The following is an 11,326-nucleotide window of genomic DNA, read 5'->3' as shown; positions in this document are numbered from 1 at the left end:
ATACTTAGTTAACTTATTTATTGCAGATTTTGACAAAAATATATTTGACAAAAAAAGTTAATATTTCCCAGTAGATAAAATCATTGAATCCTACACATACTGGAATGAGCCATCCCTTTGTTTAAGCATGGTGGGGCGTGGCACAGATTGCCGTGGGGAAAAGATAGCATAGGGTCATACTTCTCTCGTTTCAACATATAAGATGTTTCGATATCTCGCCAGTGCTGAAAATCTATAGTGCACGTGACGTAAACTATAGATTTTCAGTACTGGCAAATCTATAGTTTACGTCACGTACACTATAGATTTTCAGTATTGGCAGTGTTTACTAAAAACACTTGCCTCAATTAACTTCAATGTTGTTGATGCCGTATGGCACAATAAGTATTATTAACAGTAATTATGTACAATAATATAATTATGGTAAACTATTTTTAAATCACTTATAGTGTATGTAAGATAGTTGTATATAGATTATCTCGATAAGCATTTAAGAAGAAACATTTAATAAAAAACTAATAGACACTAATAGAAACACTAATATAGACTTTCTAGTTCTTTAAAGCCATTTTTAAAATAATTATTTTACATATATTCGACAACAGGAATATTTTAATACAAGCAATAAATGAATTATTTCCCATTTGTCCGTCTAATTTCAAATAATCTGTTCAATACTCTGAAAAATCCAGATTAGTCCTCCCAACAAGAAATCTAGATTATTAAAAAAATTATTTTAAATTATTTTAAATTAAGTCAGTTTATCAGAAAACTAAAGAGAAAAGAAACATACACTTTTTCTTATATTAGAATCTTGTATTAGTATCAGGATCTTATATTAGTACAGTCCTTTATATTCATTTCATGATTTTTCCCATTTGTCCGTCTAATTTCAAATAATCTGTTTATTCTGAATCCATGAAAAAATGAACACGAATTAGTTAAGTTTGGTGTCGCCGCGTAGCGGCAAGCGAAGAAACACGTTATACATACACACTATTATATATTTTCGCTATTTTAAAATGTTGCTGCAACATTACTAAAGTAATATTGTAAAATAATGTCTTTGTAATGTCTTTACTACATTACACTGTAATGTACAATGTTGAAACATTGTAACAATGTTGCTGCAACTCTCTGTGCTGCATGGGTTAGTTTTTCGTTTTATGACAATTGAATATATAAAGATATATCCAATTATATATAAAGATCAATGTAGCTCAGTGATGGGATTTACTTGCAACTTTCGACCAAACTTCTTAGCTTATGCCTACTGTTCCCCTCTTACCGCTCGCGCCTTAGCGACCACGCCACCGGACGCTCGTAACTAAGGAGCGCTCAGAAACGTGCGCATCACAAATGTAATGTGGCAATCTCTCTATCTAACAATAAATTCTCTTTATTGTTTATTAATAATAAAAATAATTATTCTATTATTAATTACGTTTCAAAACACAAATATTTTAAATTGTTTTAAAACATATCCCATACAGCATCGAAAGATTGCAAAAACGTTGCATAGACCTAACATTGAAACATTGTAATATTGCATAGAAGTTGCGAAATGTTTCTGCAACATTACTGCAAGCTTGCAGCAACGTTGAAATGTCCGCCCTCAGAAATATTACAATGTAAGATTGTAGTAATGTTACGGTGCAACGTATTTGCAATATTAAAACGCGTTTGCGATGCAGACCGTTTTAAATTTAATAAACTTTGAAAATATAAGGAAATGTTTAAGAAAGATAGGAAAAAAAACATTTACCGCCTTTGAAAAAAAATATCTATTAGTGTTTTTTATCAAATGTGTCTTATTAAATATTTATCTCAATAATATACATACAATTATTTTACATACACTCGATACCAGAATATTTTAATACGTGCAATAAATGAATTATTTCCCATTTACCGATTCAATGAAGAAAAATCTGTTTAATATTCTGAATCCCAACGAGGGATCTAGATTATTAAACAAATTATTTGTTTAATAATCTAGATCCCTTATTAGGATTCAGAATATTAAATAAATCAAGTCAGTTTATCAGAAATTTAACTGACACAAGACAAAAAATATAATTACTACATTAGTCCTTTGTAGGCCTTATATCCACTTTAGATGAAAATTCGAATACGAGTTAGTTAAGTTTGGTGTCGCCACATAGCGGCAAGTAAAGAAACACATGTTATACATTTTCGCTATGTTAAAATGTTGCTGCAACATTGCCAAAGTAATTACAAAATAATGTCTCTGCAATATTTCTGCAGCATTACACTGCTATGTGCAATGTTGTAACATTGCAGCAATGTTGATGCAAGCTTCTGTGCTGTATGGGATACGTAATTAATAATAGAATAATTATTTTTATTATTAATAAACAATAAAGAGAACTTAGATATATTGCCATATTACAAAGCACACGTTCCTAAGCGCTCCTTAGTTACGAACGTCTGGCGGCGCAGTCGCTAAGATGCGAGCGGTAAGAGGAGAACAGTAAGTGTAAGTTAAGAAATCTGGTCGAAAGTTGCAAGTAAATCCCAGCATTGATGTAGCTAATGCTCTGTGTATTTTATATATTTATGGATATTATATTAATATCGGATTACAATTCTTTCATTTATCTGTAAAGTCCTAGATTATAAGAAAAATGCTAATTCTAACCTCTATGCTGTCGCCACCATCTTAAGTTCGCATTGATGACGTTCATCGACATATACACACACACACACACACACACACATATACAGAAAGAAATCTGAGACGGGACGGCATGTGGCTGAGCAAGGCTCTTGCTTGTCATATGAAGAATCGGAAGTTTAAGTCCCGCTAAGGTTAGAATTTATTTCTGCGATAAAGTCGCCCCAATCTCTCTCCTATTCCTTCTTCTATCCTTCCCCTTTTCTTATCTATGTCTCCTGATTTGTTATACTCTATTTGATGTGAGAAACTCTGCTGGTTGTTAATACTCTATTACCAGTATGGCTGGATTGATTAAACTTGCATATTAAGAAGTCAGTGTTGGCCAATTAATTTAAAGAAGAAGAAGAAAGCGACTATCTCGAATTTACCGTGCATATTGCCCTGATGCGCCACCTGAAAAAGTGGACGTGAACTATGTCGTTACGCTTGGTATCGATATATGGTTCGTGTCCGTGCTATAGTTTATATCCGAACCAAATGAGATGCACAAAATCAGACAAGAACAAACAATCGCGCTGGTTTTGTATCACCAATGATGGACAAACCATGCGTTGGTAGGCATGAGACGAATAGTGGCGATTGCAAAATTAATATATTTTCCAATAATGCGAAAATTTATGTGGATCACAAATAGAACAAAAATTAGAAGTATAGATTATGATAACAATAATTTTTTGAAAAAAATCAGTCGAAATTAAAAGGTATATTAAAATTGCAAGTTAGTAATATACCTACTAACATATTTTTAATTTTAAATTCTTCCATTTTTAATTTTAAATTCTTATGAACATAACTTAAAACTAATTTTCGTTACAAAATAATTTAAAAATAACTTTAGTTATAACAATAACTTATATAAAAAGCATTTTAAAAATAACTAGTTATATTTTTAACAATAACTAAATTTTTTTCTCTTTAGTAGACTTTTTTATTGTAAATTTTTTTTCATAATTCGGAAACAAATTCATCCGTCTTAAAAATTTTTAATTTAAATTATAACTTATTAATGTAACATGTAATTTTGATGTATTATTTTATTTTAATTCGTAATTCTTTATCGAAATAATTATTGTTTTTATTTATATATAATTTATTTTATAAAATTTATAACAAATTTAATACAAATTCAATTGATCGATCTACATTTTTTTAATTATTGAAAAATATAATAAAATTAATTTTTTAACTTCATACATAACAGATATATATTTTATATACTCTTAAATATGTTAAATATATCTTTATCTTACGTATTTTTTTTAAAGAGTAGAAAGGGACATAAGTTTCGCAATATAAGAGGCTGCTAGCTCGCCTCATGCCTACACTGAGGAAAATCGCTTGATTGTACTAACAAGACGTATCTTATAGAAGGCATTTTGGTTAAACCAAGCAGAATTTCTAGTTATCACGATAAACCTCGATTTTTTTATAACTAGAACGTTTAATAGAATTTACTATAAGGATTTGGTTAGTATTTTCTAGTTGGATCTATAAAACTTCTTATTATATTAACATGGATACAGTGATGCCATTTTTTTGTAAATTTAGTATTACCCAGAAAATTTGGTAAATTTAACAGGAAGAAATTAATTATACTCATCTGGTAATTCCTAAAGGAATTCTGATTCGTCCATTTTCCAACAGACATACTGGTTGAATCTAATAGTTGAATCTCTCTACCAGATTTCTAATTAATGTAACCAGATTTTTTTATCAGTATACCGCCGCATGATTGATCATCGTTGGTGAAACAAAACCAAAGCGATTGATTGTTTGTTCTGGAACAACGTGTGGCTGAGGCAGCAAAGCTCTTGCTTGCTATATGAAGAGTCGCGGGTTCGAGTCCTGCTAGGGATAGAATTTATTTCTGCGATAAAGCCGTCCTCTTCCTCCTTTCCTTCATCCTTCCCCCTGACTCATCTGAATAGTTCGGATATAAACCATCCAAGTAGCAAAAGTAATCATTTTGACGTCAAATTGCGTCAACATGACGTCAAAATGACTATTTTTGCTATCTGGGATGTACCATTATCGAGCCTAACGGATATAGATCACGTCCACTTTCTCAAGCGTCGGGAAATGTGCTCGTCGAGTGATATAGCCGCTCTCAAATTACTCGCTGATGTGTGTGTGTGTGTGTGTGTGTGTGTGTGTGTGTGTGTGTGTGTGTGTGTGTGTGTGTGTGTGTGTGTGTGTGTGTGTGTGTGTGTGTGTGTGTGTGTGTGTGTGTGTGTGTGTGTGTGTGTGTGTGTGTGTATCAGGCCTAGCCACGCAGAGCACGCGGAGAGGAGAACGTGCCACCTCTCCGCGCCGCTGTCTCTTCCCGTCTTTCTTCTCTAGCCCCTCGAGCCCTATATCGAGTGACCAGAGAGGAGAGACGGGAAAAAGCAGCCGCGCGGAGAGGTGGCACGTTCTCCTCTCCGCGTGCTCTGCGTGGCCAGGCTTGATATATATAATATATATGGTCCAGCACAAGGCCTCTACATTTAATCTAGCTTTAATTTAACTTTAATTTAGCTCTACATGTGAAGCGTGCATCAGGAAGTAAGAACAAATTGGCATTTTTCTTATAATTTAAGATTTTACCGCTATGCAACGTATTTATTTGGTATTCATTTTCTTGTCACAGAGAGAGATAAAGTCTATAAAGGCTATTAAGATTAGAAATATATATAATTTCTGTTTCTAACAATTTAATTTCTAATACAATTTCAAGAATCAAAGAAATACAATCAAAGAATTTAGAATATTAAATTACTTATATAGAAACCGGGCAATAAATAAACTAATTATCCGTTTAGCTTGTAAAATATATTGGAATCTCGAAATAACGCTTAACATCTTATTCATATTTGCTAGATTATTCTGGGTAGCATAAGTGAAGGTAACAATCTAATCATACAACAATGCATAAAAATCTATGGCTTTGTTTATATTCAACCCGATTTCAATCCCGATTCACATTAAAGTAAAGTGAAAATTTTTGAACATAAACCAGTTTAATTCCAATCCTATTTTCTAAGCGGAGTAGAGTATTAGGAGTGAAATAAGTACAGTGTAAATGCTTCGAATTAAAATGCTATGAATGTTATTAACTAACAAAATGCAACAAGAAGAATAAAAATAATCAAATACCGGTGATTGATAAAATAATTGATAATTCAAAGTAAATATATTAGTCATTTTAATTAATTTCTAAATAAAAATGGCTCAATGACCCCAAAATATTAGTTACAAGAAATTATGGCCATTAAGTTGAGAACTCTGATATTTTATTTAATTTTCACTTCGAACTAAACAATATGTTACTTAATCGACAACTTTATAAAGGAATCGACGTTCGCCTCACCGGTGGCTCGCAATCTTCTTCTAGGTGCACGTTGTTGGGAGCCTCCATTGCACATGCCGATCCGCCGAACAGTGATGAGCGAAAAGTCCGCAGAAGTCACAGCGAATTAATTTAAAAACAGACCACTTGAGACGCTTTCGCATCCTTCAGGGATGTCGGCGGCCTTATCGTTCCTTGTGGCCTTCATGGCCGTAATCATTTCTGCGTCCTGTATGTATTGCCTCTGATCGTCTATTTATAGATGTGGAGCGCCGGATATTCTGCAGGTTAACTTCTCTATCGGATCTGCTTTCACATCCGAGTCTCAATTTCGCACGCTCGAGCTTTTAGCATGATTCCGCTTCGGGGCTCAGCTTGCGTCCCCTTTGCTATCCTTCAAATGGCCTCCAGTAAAGATAGGAATGTGTGAGGGAAGAGGTCAGGCGTGTCATACGCTCATTCTGTGGGCATAATTAATTTTAACGGGCAGTAGCGATCGTTTCTTCTATTTAACGGTAATTAGATAGTCTTAAGAGTGTTTTAACTAGCGTGCTCCTGAGTGTTCGGCGCCTCTGCTTATCCCATCGTCAGCTACTTGTATTTTCGAACTGTGGAATGAGATTCTTTCACTACCGCCTGGATGTCACCGCTTTCCGCAAAAAGAACGCAAAATACAAAAAAAGGAGGGAAGTAAACTTTTGCTCGATCTCGAAGGCCGCTCTCTCTTTAATTGGGAGGACGAAAGCTCCCGGAAAATCGTCCACAGTCGGGGCTTCCGACCCTTGTGATGGACAATTGAAAATGTCACATCATAATATATATGTATGTATATATGTATGTATATGTGTATATATATATATGTATGTAATGTAATATATACGTGTATATAAAGAGTGTAGAAAAAATCCTGAGGCACATTAATAATGTAATTTAACTATTTAACGAATAAAAGTGTGTATTTTGTCACGTTTTTATTATATATATATATATATAATATAAGATTTTCTGAATTTCCGAAAATTATAAAATATATAGATTAAATATCAGAATATGGTAAAGAATAATTTCAAAATTAAGAAATATATGACTTATATTTTATCGATTTTATTAGAATTTCAATTTTAATTTCACTAAATTCTTCCGCTAATATCATAATCGAATTATACTAATGCCAAGCTTATTTCATTGGCATCATCATTTTATTAAGTAGGAAAATTCTCTCTGGAGTGAGAACAACAGCATGATGAGATTCAATTTTCACGGATACAATTTGGCACAATGGCGTGAAATAATTAACGGTAAGAGCATTAGTATCCTACTTACCAACCGCAGAAGTCCTACGACAAAGTTCACTATGAGTACAAGCTGTAAGCAGTGTAAAACGTTATTCAAATATTCTCTTGAATTATGTATTTCTGCTAGACGGAGCGGTGTGTAGTGGATGTGGAAAATGGGAATTGACGAGAACGCGAGATACTGTTGGATCCAAGCAGTGTACGGAAGTTTCTCATGAAGAATTCAGGATAACACATTAGATTCAATTCCGTTTCGTTTTCTCCGAGTTAACACTCACATGTGTTCATGTGTGCTGGATTAAACAATTCTACATTATATTAGAATTGTGTATTGAGAAATTCATTTGAGGCATTTGTTTACGCTAAGGAGACATTAAAAGTATTTAACCTTCTATATCTTTTATACAAAAGTTGTAAAAATATTAAATATATATATATATATATATATATATATTATCATATAAAAAATATTTTACTTTTTATCTATTTTTATTTGAATATATACAACACTGTAGTATTCAAGTTGCAAAATTACTTAACGTTAATAACATATTTTTCTTTTAAATAAAAATTATCTCTATATAAATATAATGTATATAAATATATAAATATCATGTTCATTATCTAATTTCCATATGCACTTATAATATTTTTTCTATTTTCTTACTATTATCTATGGAGACTATAAATATTTGTCACTAACAAGTAATGATGACAAAGTGATAAATCTTCATGCTATGCAAATCTGAAAAAACTTTTCTGATGAAGGATATTCAGAAAAACGCAAGAATTCAAAAAAATTTTAAACTTTACGTAAATGTAAAGCAGATAGATTTATAATACCAAGACAATTTTTTGTTCGTGCTGAGGTTCAGTTTTAGAGGTGGAAACACTTTCTCGAAAGAAAAAATAGTTTTTATATTCTAAGCCAATATCATATCAAAATGTGATGAGTTATGTACAAAAATGTTTTATGCAAATGTGGCATTGGCGTCGGCATCGCTCTAACGCTTGGCTCTAAAACTAATTAGTATAAACACTTCGCGCGAGCACACACACACACACATCCCTATATAATTCTTCATATTTATCATTGCGACCACCAACCTGACTCGAAATATTTTTCGTATCATCTCTCTCTCTCTCTCTCTCTTTCTCTCACACATTTTTATCAATGAAATTATTTTTTTCAAATTATTTTCAATTACTGTCAATAAATAATAAATAAGACGTTGAGTTTCGTGATAATGTTCTATATTGAAAGTTGCAAGTTGATAAATAGTAGAAAGATCAGAGCCATGGCTCAAAAAATAATCGCTCAATTTAATAATGATCTATGATCACGAGTTGCTTGTTGGAGAAGACAAATGATTGTTATAACTGTTCCCATAACTCACAATCATAAAAAATGTTAAAATGATGAATGCGAGAGCAGATATCGTTTTCTGAATCGATTAAAGAATTAGACAAAATTAGATACATAATTATAATTAGTCTAAAGGCAAAAACATTGCAGCAATGTGGATGACTGGTCGTTGGCAATGTTGTAAGAAGTAGGGATTTATAGCGGTGTGAGTGTAAGAAGGTGGAATCCCGAAGGCGCTTCCGAGTGCATCTACTTTGCTGTTGAGCGACGTGGAAACTTCCTGGGGCTGTCCAAGTTTTCTAAGTAATTAAAACCACTTAACACGATTTCGTCTAACTTTCTGATATCGCTGCGAGAAATCAGTTTTAAATTGCTTCCCATGGGGAGAAGGGGAGGGGTGACGCAATCATGACTCTTCTGACAACTTTTGATTATGTCATCGAAATATTTTCCGCCATGCGTTTTCCATTTTGTTATGTATTTATTATTTTACTCTTACTTTTTATTGCACAGAAACTTTTGAGCTTCTTTGGAGAAATCACTCTCGATAAAACTTGAATTATGATAAGTAAGACGGAGGAACTTTTTTATTTAATATTATCTATAATGTTATACTATATTAATTTATTATAAATTAATTATGTAATTTAATTTATTGTAAATTGATTATATGTGTTTGAGAGCATCATTCAGTATAAATCTTCTTTACAATGTTTTTTTTTTTCAATCAATTTAATGTCTTTTATCTTAAAGAATAAAGTGATTATGTATTTTTTCTTGACAATTAAATGTTACAATATATCATATCGCTATCAAATTTAAAGTATTAATAGTTATTAAATAAGTTTTAAGTAGGAACTTACACACATATATAAATGCTTTCCATTTACATCACGCTATATTATAGGTTTAGCCTATCTGATTGTCATTGTAAACCTCAGTAATATTCTAATCTGCACGGGTCATTTCAGGATTTGATCTTAATCCTCATCATATCCACTGTCTAGGATATCCTATTATCTGCAGGTATACCGGTTTCTCCGATATAACGGATTTGACCAGTTAACTAGAGAACAAGGTGCGCAGTGCGTAGCATAATTAATTATGATAAATATTCATGCATAAAGCAACATGCCGAAATCTGTAAATAAATCTTGTTACGCTTACGGATTAATTAAATATTATTTTTGATACTATTCATATACTATTAATGGAATAAATTTTTTTAAATCATTTTTAATCATGGAATAAATTTTTAAGTATTTTTCAATTTATGAAAATAATAGAGATATATATTTTGCCTCGTGCACAATTCTATTCACTCTCGACAAGACCATTGCGTCAATACTTGCGGTCGTCACATTGTCATATCTTGCTATACCTATGTGATCCTGCGGTGCGCAAACAACATAAGACGCGTTGCATTAGCGCAGGATTAAACGAGCACTTCGTTACCGTCGACATTGTTCCTTTGGGTGGAACAAACTCGAATGCGTGATTTGTGTAATTGCATACTCCCGGCTCCGTTTGCGAATTACGATCAGTTACGATCTGGACGGAAACAACGAAGCGGCGAATCGCCATAAACCGCTCGGTTATGCGTGCCTGCGACAAAGGACGTTATTACTGCGCATAGTCTACATTCAAGATTTCGATAAAGAGCTGACAGTAACCGAATATGATACTTCTCATTCTCTAAAGATCTAAGCTATCTTCGATCACGCAATGAAAATCGGAAAGATCCTATTTTTTTATCGTTTACGAAGATATGCGACATATGGAACGATATCACCTACTCTCCTTTCTAATATAATATTATTGAATAAGATTATATTCTGCAAACTTAATCGCTTCTTTTTCATTTAATCAATAAAAATAGGACCATTTTTATTTAGGCTAAATGTGCTTGGAAAGTACAGTATTTTTCGCAATGAAGCTATAGAAACGATGCAGCTCAAAACCGTGTGATGATACTTTTCATTTATAATATTAGTCACTTATAATATTAGTTCTTTTAAATGTCAAATCAACATATAAGAGATACACATGAAAAAATATATTGAGGGAGATATAAGATGGATGAAAGATAACGATGCTGAGGGGGTGGTTACGTCACGAGTAAGACGATAACACAATGTTAAAATGGATTCCTATTTTATCTTAGACTGTGTAGAAAGGTGCCTAGGCATAAGAATGAATCAAATAACATATTTTGAGTGACTTTTCAACCTATATCAATTCATTATTGATGAATTTTTAATTTATAATGAAACAGAAATAAATCAACAATATATTAATATTTATGGTTAATTTATATTCTAAATTTTTATACTCTACAAAAAAATTTTCTTTTCACAATCTCTCTTTTATATATAATACTTTAATATTATATTTAGATTTCTTTTATCATGAAAATGTTAAACAATAGTCGTCTACTTCAAGTTTCTTAACTACTTGCGAAGTTTTAGCCAAGATTGACTTTCGCGTTTTTAAAAATTTAAAATTTCCTAAATTCCTTTTTTTAAGTCTTTCAATACGTTGTCGCCTACATCAAAATTGCGCTTTTTAAATCTTACGAATTGATGTTGAGAGGCTCTTTTCCGAGTAAAATAACTCTTCAATCTTTTAATATGCAA

The 11,326-nt window shown here is 32.1% G+C and overlaps 1 long non-coding RNA gene across 1 annotated transcript; it reads left to right on the top strand.

Annotated features, from left to right (window-relative positions):
* Window positions 1-6,808: 6,808 nt before the first annotated feature.
* LOC145966823 (uncharacterized) lies at window positions 6,809-7,529 on the top strand. The gene is made up of 3 exons (XR_014437178.1): window positions 6,809-6,851; window positions 7,240-7,327; window positions 7,452-7,529. It is a non-coding gene; the product is annotated as an uncharacterized LOC145966823 (long non-coding RNA).
* Window positions 7,530-11,326: the final 3,797 nt, after the last annotated feature.

The sequence above is a fragment of the Camponotus vicinus genome, unplaced genomic scaffold (genome assembly GCF_025532165.1).
Source record: "Camponotus vicinus isolate PSW18456_S1 unplaced genomic scaffold, iyCamVici1.0 SCAF_2, whole genome shotgun sequence".
Classification (NCBI taxonomy): Eukaryota; Metazoa; Arthropoda; class Insecta; order Hymenoptera; family Formicidae; genus Camponotus; species Camponotus vicinus.
The sequence above is the reverse complement of the archived record's forward strand: the minus strand, read 5'-3'. Positions and strand labels throughout refer to the sequence as shown.